We start from the raw sequence: 11727 nt of genomic DNA on the forward strand, positions 1-11727 counted from the left end.
TATCTTCTCTTCACCAGAACCAGGGTGTAATTTTTGTTGCATATTGGCTATAAAGAATATGAGAATAAAATAAAATAAAATAATACAACCAATAAGATTTACTTAGAAAACCGTTAACAATCCCCCCCCACCCGCCCACCAGCATTATTGTCCCATTTTTCACATCTAAAATTCCAGCCACATAATCAAGAGCAAAAGGCACATGTTGGTCTTCTCTGTTCTCTACACATATTTAAAAGTCCACAGAATCGGGATCCCTGGGTGGCACAGCGGTTTGGCGCCTGCCTTTGGCCCAGGGCGCGATCCTGGAGACCCGGGATCGAATCCCACGTCAGGCTCCCGGTGCATGGAGCCTGCTTCTCCCTCTGCCTGTATCTCTGCCTCTCTCTCTCTGTGTGTGTGTGACTATCATAAATAAAAAAAAAAAAAAAAAAAAAAAAAAAAAAGTCCACAGAATCCAGCAGTAGACTGAAGATTTTGTATTTCTATTTCTAAAGAATGAGCCTAAAAAAAAAAAAAAAAAAAAAAAAAAAGAATGAGCCTGCTGTGAAGGTCAGTGTCAACAGCAACTACTCCATGGCCATAAAAGCAGATTCAGAATTGCCAAGAACTAATGAATGAATGAATGAATGAATGAATAAATAAATTAAATAAATAAATAAATAAATAAATAAATAAATAAATAAATAAATAAGATAAGAATTGCTAAGAACTACTCATCTTCAATGCAGATAAAACAAGACAGCCCAAGAAACAGGCCCCGGGGAAATCACTGTGTTTTGCTATTGCAGCTGCTTGAAGTCCATGCCAAACAAAATAAACTAAAATAAAAATGCTGTAAACCTGGGCTGATGCAAAATAACACTTGGGATGGAACCCTTTGCACGCCTGACACATGTGGGGCTCAGGAGCTGATGAGACTTGATGCTCTGCCACAGAAAACTCCAACACTGTAGTGACTGGTGGCCCCGGTGCAGAGGAGCTCAGGAACACCAGGCCGCTGGCACCTGGCAGCCCCTGGTGAGCATCCAATGCCCAACTCAACCTGCTCCTGATTCACCCCAGAACTGGACAGAAATCTAGGAGCAAGCGCTGGGAGTTAAGAAACAAGAGCCTGGCCACACACCTGTCCCCACAGGGCGTCTGCTTAACAGGACTCAGCTCCTTGAATGATTCTAGTTAAGTGTTTAGAAAGCTCTCCCATTTTAAGTCACAGAATTTCAGAGTTCTATTCTACCTTAAGTTGCCTGGTCCATTATCTTAACAGATTTGGGAAGGCCGTTCTTACTCAAAAAATAGGGAAAATGAGGCACGGACATTTGGAGTACAAAGACACTTCAAGAAACTGGCCGCGCTAGAACTAGTACGTGCCATGAGGTGAGACTGGGTGAGGGCCTCCCACTGACCATCTCCTCACGCAAAGGGGACAGTTCCCTACGCACCGGAAGCCATGGGGTCATTCCCAGGCCATCACTGGCTAAAAATCAGGTTTCTGCTCCCTGAGTTAGGAAACACAAAGGAGGAGCAGTTCCGAGCGCTGGAGGCGAAGACAGGAGTCCAGCTGGAATGTGTTGAGTTTGAAACATCTGTGAGGACCGATGGGGAATGAGCAAAGGCAGCTGGACGTCTGGCCTACTATGAAGCACAACGGAACAAAAAAGCTGTACACACAAAACTACTGGAAGGATTGTCTTCTTTTTCTCCTAACCTCTTCAGACAACAAAGTCAGAGAAAATACCACACTTCATCAAACCCAGGGTATCAATGATTCTAAAACCAATAACTTAAAAACAAAGCCCTGCTATCAAAATCTGACACAATACTAAGGCAGCAGGGATTGCAAGATGCATCCCACATTCAGAGACATTGTAACAAGAAAAAAAAAAAGGTATTTAGATTGCAGTGAATACATAATAAACATCTATTTTTATAACTTTTTATTCTGATATAATTTCTAGTTTATAGAAAAGTTGCAAGAACAGTACAAAGAATTCCCTAATACCCTTTACCCAGGGAGCTCCACCAGTTGTTCTCACTTTGCCCCATTTATCATGCAATAGGCATAAATAATATAATAGATAATATATATATATAAATGATATATAAAAATATATATCATTTATTTATATATATAAAGGATATAATAGATACCATTTTCTACCTCCTTCCTTCTCTGATTGTTTCATACTTTGTCCCCAACCATCTCTAAATATCAGCATGTGCTTACCAAACTCAAGGACACAGTGACAGTAGAATGGAATGATCAAACTCAGGCAATGTGAACCTGATATCATAATACTATTGTCTATCATTCACAAATTCTGTCCATTGTCCCAATAATGTCTTTTATAGCTTTCCTGCCCCCTTCCTGGCCCATTCCAGGGTCAAGTAGTGTATACAAGTGCCAGGTCCCTTTAGTTCCTCACTCTTTGTGTTTCCTGACCTTGAAAGTTTTGCAGAGTACAGAGGCTAGTCAGTTACTCTGTAGAACATCACACAAATGGAGTTTGTCTAATGTCTCCACACAGAGAGTCAGGTTATGGCAGCAATGCCCCCAGGGTAAGGTGGGTGAGGTAGCCCTTCTCAGTCCCTCTCATCTAGGAGGCACAGTGAAGTCTCTTTACAGGTTGATCATTAGTTAGGATGGCATGCACAACAGGGCAATTAGCTTTTATAAGAATGTGAATTATGAGAATTTTTTTAAAAGATTTTATTTATTTAGAGGTGCCTAGGTGGCTCAGTTAAGTATATGCCTTCGGCTCAGGTCATGATCTCAGGGTCCTGGGATTGAGCTCCATGTGGGGCTAACTGCTCAGTGGGGAGCCTGCTTCTCCTTCTCCCTCGGCCCCTCCCCACTGCTCATTCTCTCTCTCTCAAATGAATAAATCTTTTTTAAAAAGCTTTTACTGGGATCCCTCGGTGGCGCAGCGGTTTAGCGCCTGCCTTTGGCCCAGGGCGCGATCCTGGAGACCCAGGATCGAATCCCACATCGGGCTCCCGGTGCATGGAGCCTGCTTCTCCCTCTGCCTGTGTCTCTGCCTTTCTCTCTCACTGTGTGCCTATCATAAATAAATAAAAAAAATTATAAAAAAAAATAATAATAAAATAAAAAATAAAAAGCTTTTACTGGGGATCCCTGGGTGGCGCAGCGGTCTGGCGCCTGCCTTTGGCCCAGGGCGCGATCCTGGAGACCCGGGATCGAATCCCACATCGGGCTCCCGGTGCATGGAGCCTGCTTCTCCCTCTGCCTGTGTCTCTGCCTCTCTCTCTCTCTCTCTCTGTGACTATCATAAATAAGTAAAAATTAAAAAAAAAAAAATTTAAAAAAAAATAAATAAATAAAAAGCTTTTACTTTTACTTATTTATTTAGTTAGAGAGAGAGCATGTACATGGGGGAGGGGGAGGAAGAAGGAGAGAGAATGTCAAGCAAACTCCGCTGAGCACAGAGTTTCAGTGCTGGGGAGTCAAGCACTGAACTGACTGGGCTGAACCAATATTTAGGGGCCCAGGCTGCTCCTTTTCCCACATTGTCATGTTGATGGTAGCTGTCTTACCACTGGAGGAAGAGGGAGGTTGGCTTCTGTGACTCTCTAAGAATGAGGAGTAACACACCCAGTGGCCTCTGTGTCATTGGCTTCTGGGCCACTGAACCAGCTGGAAGGGGACTACTCCACCTTAGTCTGTGACAGACCCCACACTTCCTGGCTGCTACTCTGTGGAGGCAGGGTGCATGGGGGCTATGGAGGACAGGCTTTGGGTACCTGGTCACTGGAGGGCTTATGTGGCTCCCCACACAGTAGACTGTACCCCCTAGGCCCTCTGTATGGCTTGTGCACTGGCCATGCTGGTGTCAGAAATGGAGCCCTGGTCTCTAGGTGATTTGTTTTTATTTACTTTTTTAATTTTTTAGACTTAATTTTTTTTTGATGATTTGTTTCAAAATTGTGCACTCACTGTGTGCCAGCCTCTGTTCTCTGCTTTCAGTAAATTCTTCCATGTAGTCCTCATAACAGTGTGCTGAGCTGGGGCATGCTCTTATCCCCATCCTGAACACAGGGGGTTATGCTCAGAATCACATGGCCCTGAAGGGTGCACCAGGATCTGGATAGGCTCTTTGCAGATTCTCTGCCTCCTAGCATGTGAGATTTCTACTATATGTCACTGCCTCAGCGACTATATCATTTCTGTACATTTAAAAGAAAGTCAAGAATTTTCAGTGCTGATACAAAACTGTGACTTACACAATTCGTCTAGATGTATGAGGCGAGTGAGAAGTAAGGGAATTGGCAACTCAAATTCCATGTGTTAAGAGTTCTGCTTTGCATTGGTGGGCATCATGTGTGTGCCCAAGGAAATAACATTAAACGGCTAAGTCTGATATTAGGATTGGGACTGTAGCTTCTGTCAGCCACCACGTGGTCCTGCCAGAGCAACCTCCTGGGAATGTCATTCACATTGGGGCATGTGGGATCTCCCTAAGGGTCACAGATGGCATCAGACCAAACATAAGAACCAACATCAACTAATGTAATGAAATGGTCACTGATTTGGGGTTTAGTTTAAATGGCACTTTATGAAAAGGAATTTCATAAACAGTTACACATTATTTAAAAATCAATAGAATGGTCTGCTCAGCCAGACTTTGAGAGCAGGTTGCCATGCCCCAGGGAGTGCTCAAGGTATCCAGAACATCTTTACCTGCCCTGGCTGTACTCAGGTGGCCTGAGGAGGGAGGAGCTAGGACTGCTGGACCATATGGCCTCCAGGAGTCCTTCTTAACTCAGGCTTTGCCAGGCCTGCTCTGTGGCAAAAGTGTGGCTTTAAAATTAAGCAGTTCTTGATGCATTTTAAATTCTTTTTGAACTTTTATTATTTCAAACTATACATATGAAGTAAGACTTTGATGTCTGTAGATGTTACTACTTAAAATTCTCATAATTATTTGGGGCACCTGGGTGGCTTGGTCACTTGAACATCTGACTCTTGATTTTGGCTCAGGTCATGATCGTGGCATCCTGGGATTGAACACTGTGTCAATCCCAGTTCAGCCACTGGAACAATCCCTTCTTCCAGGACTTCCCTATCTGTTTAAGCCAAGACTGAGTTGGGTTTTCCATCATTGGAAACACCCCAACTGATAGACATCCCAACTGATGGACATCCACAAATGTAAAATTCTTAACTGAAAACTTAAAAAACTAGACATTGTGAAGAATGATTTCCCTTCAGATCTTTAATAACTAATGACCACTTTGACAAACTCCAACACACCAAAATCTTAACTTATTAAACAAAGCAGATCCCAAAGCAAAATAACTGGGTTATAAGAGCCTGTGTCGGGGATCCCTGGGTGGCTCAGCGGTTTGGCGCCTGCTTTTGGCCCAGGGCACGATCCTGGAGTCCCGGGATTGAGTCCCGCATCGGGCTCCTGGCATGGAGCCTGCTTCTCCCTCTGCCTGTGTCTCTGCCTCTCTCTCTCTCTCTCTCTCTCTCTCTATCATAAATAAGTAAATAAATTAAAAAAAAAAAAAAGAGCCTGTGTCACATCATAAAAGGATCTGCCAGTTTCCTCTCATGTAACACAAAATAAGTCAATGCACAAAAGCTGATATATGCCAGCGCTTCTCACACTTAAGTCTATTAGAATTACCTAGAGGCCACTGGTTTATTTGAGAAGCAAATGATTTCAACTTAAGGAAGACTGTGTTGGTACAACAAGCCATTCTGTCTTGAAGTTTAAGTAAGGACAATCCGAGGTTGAGAGAGACATATATCACCAGGCAGCACCAGCTGCGTGCTCTTTCATCAAGATTTTATTTTATTTTCTTTAAAGATTTACTCATTTGAGAGAAAGAGAGGGAGAAAGGAAGAGAGGGCACAGAGACCACGCCAGCACAAACAGGGGAGAGCGAGTGTGCCACCCAGGAGCCCCTTTCATCAAGATTTTAAAAACACAGGACGCCTGGGTGGCTCAGTGGTTGAGCGTCTGCCTTTGGCTCAGGGCATGATCCCGGGGTCCTGGGATCGAGTCCCACATCAGGCTCCCTGCATGGAGCCTGCTTCCGCCTCTGCCTGTGTCTCTGCCTCTGTGTGTGTGTGTCTCATGAATAAATAAATAAAATCTTTAACACACACAGACACACCAACATCCAAAGGGCTTCTCCATTCCTGGGTTCACAGAAAGAAACATTCAGAATCCTTTGGTGGAAGTCTCAGAAGGCTCAAGGTTACCCCAAGGATGGGCAAAGGAAAAGCCTTCTGCTACCGCAGCCCTCCAAATAGCTCCAGGTGGAATGTGACCCAAAGTTTTTGCCTCCTGCGTGTGACTAACCAAATCTCTGGCCAGGAGCCTGAATTCTTAATTTGCACTTGAAGCCAAGGACTAAGCTCAGCCCAAATCTAAAGTCTAGCTACAGCCATGACCACTCAGCCTTTTACAGAATAACCACGGAATCGAGAGCAAAGTGGCTGTGGCTCTGGAGTTGCCCCTGCAGGTCAGAGGGCACTGGTCCCTCCAGCCAGGAGCGACACCAGGCCCCTGACTACGCCTCTCAAACTTCTAGTTCAAGGTGAGGCCAGGACATTGTGTTTCTGCTTCCTTATTCTAGGCCTTCCCTCAGTCAGGGAAGGAGAGTTCTAGCAGCCACCTTTTCCTGGTAAAATCTCAAAGGTAAATGTCCAAGGTAAAAAGAATATGGTCAGAGGGATCTCTCACATATCCAAATCTCAAGCACCACGTGTGCCATCTTTCCCCAAAAAAGGACCCTCCACCAACCAGCACTCAAAGCCACTTACCATTAAAAGGCAGGATCTGAATACTTTGAATACTTACAGTTAGAGCTCTGCAACTCTTCTGTTAGTCTATTTTCTACCACCAAATGTTCATAAGGACTAAGGATGGGAACAAAGGACACACACTACCAGGAAGGGATTTCCAACATGCCGTTGGCAAATGACTGTGTCAGTTCACCCATCCCTGAGCAGCCCTATAAAGCACAATGTATAGAGATAAGTAAAAGGGATAAAGAGTTTTACATCAAAGATTATAAAAAGTCCTCAATTTTCAAAACGTTGAGACCCTAACTTTTTCCTCTATAAAATGTTTCTAATTTGGTGGTGTTAAATGTTATCTGATGTTCAGTTTCTTCCGAGAAGGCTTGTTCTTCTCTCATTCTGCAAATATCATTATCCCATATTTTTTATTGAATCTGAAATACGTAAGACCCATTTTTATTTGCCAGTATAGACGAGTTCAATCTGTAATAGTCTAAGCCACTAACAGACGATGTATAAGTGAAATAGAAAAGGGACAGCACGGACAAGACGCCTTACCTAACTGCCTTAGCACTTTTCTTTTAATACCCACAAACTCTGACACACAGTTCATAAATCTCCGAGGCAGCTTAGTGTTCTGTTCAACAGACCAATTTTAACTATCTTTAATTTTCTGCTTTGAAACGTATTCTAAGTCCAACAGGGAAACCTGGGAATCTCAGTAACAGTTCCAAGAAAAACTCGCGGTCCCCTGTAATCCGTCCTTCCTGCGGACCGCGCTGATGGCATCACTGACCTTCCCCGAGCTCCAGAGCGGCGCCCGGGGCACCCCCACCCGCACCCCACCCCGCTGCCGGGCGGCGTGGCCTCAGTGTGGAACACCCGAGGGGGCAGACCGACTCCCGCGTGGGCTTCGAGGCTGAGCCCACGGACGAGAGGCGCAGCCGGTGCAACACCTACAACCTGCAGCAGGCGTGGAGTCCCGCACAGTGAAGTGCTATTCCAAGCAAATTCTCCAAGTGCAAACCCGTGATACACCCAAAGGATGTGACCACGGTGCGGAGTCAGAGCCCTGGGCGGGGGGACTCGGCCGCGAGCCCTGCAGGCGAAGGGCAAGGCTGCAATCCCGGCGCCCCGCCTGGAGGAAGGTCCGCGGGCCCGGCGCTCGCCCCGATGCCGACCGCACGCGGGCGTCCAGGGCCGCGGCGAGGCCCACGCCGAGGAGCCGCAGCGACGGCGGGACCCGGTCTCCAGAGGCGGGTGGGGCAGCCGACGCCCGCGGGACGCGAGCCTCGGGAGCAGCCAACCCCCGCCCCAGCCTCCGGGGGGCGGCAACGGCGGCCCGCACGTCGGCCTTGCAGCTCCGGGGCCCGCGCCCCGCGCCAGGGCGGACGCGGCGATGTCGCGGGCTCGCCCCACCGTCCCGCCGCGCCCACGGTCGCAGGGCCTCGGGCCCCCTCGGGCCCCCTCGGGCCCCCTCCCCCCACCCGCCGACGGCCCGGGGCGCAGCCTTTCCCGCCGCGCCGCACCCGGCCCCACGCACCCGCCGGCCCCGCCAGCCCCGCCGGCCCCGGCGCCGCTCACCTGGGCGGCGGGCGCCCCGGATCTCCGCGCGGGCTACGGGGGCAGGCCCGGCGCGCCGGCGCACGCCACCCCGGCCTCGCCCCGCCCGCCGCTCTTTGTGTCTGGAGGCCCCGGCGCCGCGCTCCCGCAGCCTCCAGGCGCCGCCCCCTAGTCCCCCTCGCTGGAGGGGCGGGGCGTGCGGGGAGAGGGCGGGGAGAGGGGCGGGCATGCGGGGAGAGGGGGCGGGGCGAGCGGGGAGAGGGGGCGGGGCGGGGCGGGGCGTGCGGGGGCAGGGCCTGGGCCCCTCGCCAGACGGCAAGACCTACCCCGACGGTGTCAGCCCCAGCTTCTCCGCGACGTTGGGCTGTTCACAGCCCTTACTCCAGCTCATCTTCTGGGAACAACCCGAGGAGGCAAGCCAGGTAGTAATACTCAGTTGAGGAAACGGGAAGACACGAAACTTAAGGTTCTTGTCTTCCCATCATATAGAAAATCTTTTATTGAGCACGTACTAGTGCTAGGCATCGTCCCAGGGCTTGAGAATGGAGCAGTAACATGCTGGCAGGGTTGGCAAAATGAGATTAAAAAAAAAAAATAGAATAGAAAAAATAATAAAATAAAATAAATAAATAAAATAAAATATAAAAATAAAATAAAATATAAAATAAAATAAAATAAATAAAATCCCTGCCCCTCCTGGAGTTTATACACAGGAGACAAATTAAAAGCTTAAATGAAATATACAAAAATGTTAGATACTTATAAATGCCAAAGAAAAACAGATTAAGAGAGGAGCTTCAGAAGTGCAGGAGGTTGGGCCAGGCAAGGCCAGAGGAAGTGACATTGTAAGTGAAGGCCAGAAGGGAATGGGAGAGGGAGACAGGCAGCTAACCCGGGAACAGTGAGCCAAGCCTTGAGTCTAGAGGATGCCCCATGAGTTTCTTTGTGGCCAGGAAGAGTGTGGTGTGTGAGGCCAGGTTGAAGTGAGAGATAGGCAGAGAGGCATGTAGGGCAGTGCTGCCCCTTGTGAGGATTTGGCTTCTTCTGTGAGACTTCCTAGAGGGACTTGTTGAACTTAAAGTTGTTCTGGTCACTGGGTGAGGGCGAGTTGGGGGAGAGCCAGCAAAGGTTGAAGTAGGGAGACCATTTAAGAAGTGATGGCAGAAATGGGCTGAGAGGTGAAAGTGGCTTGGACCAGGGTGAGGGGGAACAGTGGTTAGATGCAGGATGTGTGATATTAGGGATGGTCCTGCAGACAGGAACTACCCCTAATTGGAGGCAGGTTGTGGGAGTGACTACAAGGGTAACTACAAGATTTTGGCTGAAGCAACAAGTTATTCATTTTGTGCGGAGTTCCTTCCATGCTCACCTCATTTTAATACAACAATCCCAGGCTGTAGTTGTAAAATTGTCATTTTACAGAAGGGAGAAATAAACTTAAGTGATTAAATAACATATACTGCGATCCATATATCTCCCAGGTACCAACATCTGACCCCAGAACTTGCATATCCTCTGCCAGCCCTGGCTGCTGATCAGAGACCTGCAGCTGATACCCCTTCTCCCTCCTCCCTTCAGTGTTCTCAATACCCCCACTGTCCTTCCAGTCATCAAAATAAGAGGCTTGTCTTCATTCCTTTCTTCATGGCTTCAGGGCATGAGCCAGCTGCACTCTGGGTCCCTGTCCTGTGGCTTCTCTGACTATTCCTTCCCGGTGATCCCTTGTGGTCCTCCTTTCCTCTGCCCTAGGTATTTTCATTCACAAGGGTCCCAGGCTTGGCTCCCTGCTCTCTTTGCCTGTTCTCTGGGTGCTTCTGCTGTCCCCCATCTTAAGTCACCAACCTTGTGCTGATTGAATGGTATTCCTCAGTATTTCTAGTCTGTTCTCATTCTGGTCCTTACTCTCTTTCTCTGTTGTTGGGGGCCGCGTGCCAGGAAGGGGTTAATGGATCAAGCAGTGGCTCTCTGTTGACTCTTCCAACTGTCTCACCCTTGTTGTTGAAGGCTTGTGGCTCAAGGACGCATACTATCGCTATCTATTCAAGGGCACATACCTTTGCTATCTATTGTGAAAAGACATGTTTGGAGAACTAAGCTTAAGACATCCTGCTTGTTATACAACCCTGCTTTATAAAAGAGTGAATAATACAAATAAAGTTGGCATTGTGGCTGAATCCGGCCATATGTCCCTCCTGCTCCCACTCTGTTTATGTCTCTTTTCCTTTTCCTCATTCTCTTACCCTCATCCCTGGACGGTTGTCGCCCCCAGCGCGCGCGACAAGTGGCGCCCGAACAGGAACCTGAGCATAAAGCACATGAGAAGGTTCCGGAATTGAATTATTCAGGTAAGGGAACCAGGCGGGGTCCTGGAACGCCGGGAGTAAAATCATGGGACAAGAGCAATCAGCAAATCAGGTTTTATTTATAGCTGGATTACAAACACTTCTCCGAGAAGGAGGGTTCAAGGTACCTAATAAGGCTTTGAGAAGCTTTTTCGAAACTGTCAGGGATTTATGCCCGTGGTTTCCGACTGAAGGGTCCTTAGATTTAGAACATTGGAGAAGAATTGGACAGGAACTGAAAAATCAAATTTCCCTTAGAGGCGAGACAGCAGTCCCAGCCGGGACTATGAGATTGTTTGAGCAGTTGCGACAAGTCATTGACCCTTTGCATAAGATTGAGATTATTTCCTTGAAATCTGAAACCGAGAACAAAAATGATCAATTTGAAAGTAAGTTTGAGGGTGACTCTGAGGGAATTCAGCCTCCCTCGGCAGCTATGAGGCAAATGGCCTTATCATCCTCTTTTTCTCCTGGCTCCCCCCGCCCCTGCTCCAGCTGGGGATCATTCCTGGGAAGTTATTCCTGAGCCTCCTGGGGTCATCCCCCCTGCCCCGCCGCCTATATCCGATCCAACAAAAACTTATGGGTCCCATAAGGCAGGCCTTAGGGGACCCCCTTTGTTGAGATCAGGAGGAGATGAATTCGGGGACAACGATGTATATTTGGACAGTGATAATGAAAGTCCTCCGAAAGGATACATGCAGATGACAAAATTTTCTGATAAAGGACAGAAAAAGGGGCCAGTCCCCGGGTATAGGGATCAAGCTACTAGTCCCTTGCCTTTATATCTTACAAACTCCAACCGCAGAGATGAGATCTGGGAAGGAGCACCTGCTGTCCCCCAGCTGACTTTCCCCATAATGACTAACCAACAATCAGCCAGAGGGTTTGATATTAAAGGTGTAACCCCCTTACAAAGGGCACCGTATGAGGCCGGAAGGCACGGAGAGGACACCACTGGATTTACTGCTTTCCCTGTCTCTTTAGATAATGCCGGTCAGCGCATGTATTCAGCCCTAAACTTCAAAGTGCTGAAAGAATTAAAAA

The 11727-nt window shown here is 47.8% G+C and overlaps 1 protein-coding gene across 6 annotated transcripts in view; it reads right to left on the reverse strand.

The window, feature by feature from the left end:
* Nucleotides 1–8496, reverse strand: part of NINL (ninein like) — a 152012-nt gene extending 143516 nt beyond the window's left edge. For 5 of the 6 annotated variants that reach the window (XM_041733987.1, XM_041733988.1, XM_041733986.1 and 2 more), the window contains exon 1: nucleotides 8360–8496. The gene's annotated coding sequence lies outside the window, so the exon portion shown is untranslated. Of the gene's footprint in view, nucleotides 1–6833; nucleotides 6988–8359 lie in introns of all 6 variants that reach the window. The other variant, XM_041733983.1, reaches the window with a different exon arrangement.
* Between the last annotated feature and the right edge of the window lie 3231 nt (nucleotides 8497–11727).

Source organism: Vulpes lagopus, chromosome 19 (genome assembly GCF_018345385.1).
Source record: "Vulpes lagopus strain Blue_001 chromosome 19, ASM1834538v1, whole genome shotgun sequence".
Classification (NCBI taxonomy): domain Eukaryota; kingdom Metazoa; phylum Chordata; class Mammalia; order Carnivora; family Canidae; genus Vulpes; species Vulpes lagopus.